This window comes from Pundamilia nyererei, unplaced genomic scaffold (assembly GCF_000239375.1).
Source record: "Pundamilia nyererei isolate P.nyererei 1_Seehausen unplaced genomic scaffold, PunNye1.0 scaffold01096, whole genome shotgun sequence".
Lineage (NCBI taxonomy): Eukaryota > Metazoa > Chordata > Actinopteri > Cichliformes > Cichlidae > Pundamilia > Pundamilia nyererei.
This window is the reverse complement of record NW_005188497.1, coordinates 2,825-4,167: the sequence shown is the minus strand read 5'-3', so window position 1 is coordinate 4,167 and position 1,343 is coordinate 2,825.

Below are 1,343 nucleotides of genomic sequence, written 5' to 3'. Positions count from 1 at the left end.
GACCTCTGTGTTTTCTGTTTCATTGGGAGAGGTGGGTGGTTTCCTCCTACAGTGTGTTTTGCACACTTTCATGCATCACTGCTCCTCACAGTTTAAGTTCTGCTGTCACACATGCTCTCATGCACTTCCACTGAAAACTGAGTCAGGATGGTGTTTCCAATGTTTGTGGTTCTTTTGTTAGGCTTTCTGAGTCAGGGTGAGAGATTCAAAAAACTGATAATAATATTTCAGGAGAATGTTGTTTGGTGAAACTTATTCGGCTCGTTTTATGTGTACATTCATTCTGAAGTTTAAACTGTCTTCCTGATGCATGTTTTTTGGGAACAAAAATAAGTTTTTAAATTTTTTCCTTCATTTCAGTCACTTGCCAATTTTCTGACTGAGACTGACGAAGTCAAGTCTGTCAGTCTTGGTGGGACTGTGACCATCAGCGCAACAGGAAGTTCAAACATTGGTGCTGATCTCAGTTGGTACCATCAGAGACCTGGACAGCCTCCCAAACTACTTATATACAAAGCATCAAGTCTCTTCTCAGGAACTCCGTCTCGATTCAGTGGCAGCAGATCTAGTTCTCAGTACACTTTAACCATCAGTGGGTTTCAGGCTGAAGATGCTGGAGATTATTACTGTCTGGGCTTCCATGGTAGTGGAGTGTTCACACAGTGATTTAGAGCTGTACAAAAACCTCCTTCAGTCTGGCTGAAGGCTGCAGGTGCAGAGTGACAGACTGCAATAACTGATCAACTCGACACCACAAAAGCAAAAACACAAAGAATCTAAACAAAACTGAAGAAATACACAGCTTTGTTTTTAAAAAAAAAATACTTAAATATATTTCAATGAACAAAACATCATGTGCAGGTCTGTTAGGTGCCCCGATAGAAATTAATATGTATAAAGAAATATTTCTGTATTTTTTATATTTACATACATAAATGTATAAATGTAAATGTATAAATATCTAAGGGAAATATGGAGGTTTGATCAAGTATTTCTATGCAAAGTAATGGAAAAACAATAACACAAAAGTGATTTTTCACAAGTTGCGATTTTATTTTGTGATATAGACTTGTTTTCTCTTTCTTACAGCATGGTTTTAAAGCACAATATAATATGAATAGCTGATGAATTCTGCATTTAGATTAATAGAGTCAAACGTCTGCAGAAATATCGCAACAGAGGAGACATGTAGCTTCATCAAAATATAAAAAGCTTCACACGCATGAAATATTGTTGAAGCGCTACTCTGAGCAGTGGTCAGGGTCCAGGGTTTGAGTGACGGGGCTCTGTCCACTCAGACTGGCCTCACAGCTCACTGAGCCCGCCTTCCTCCACTGGTCTGC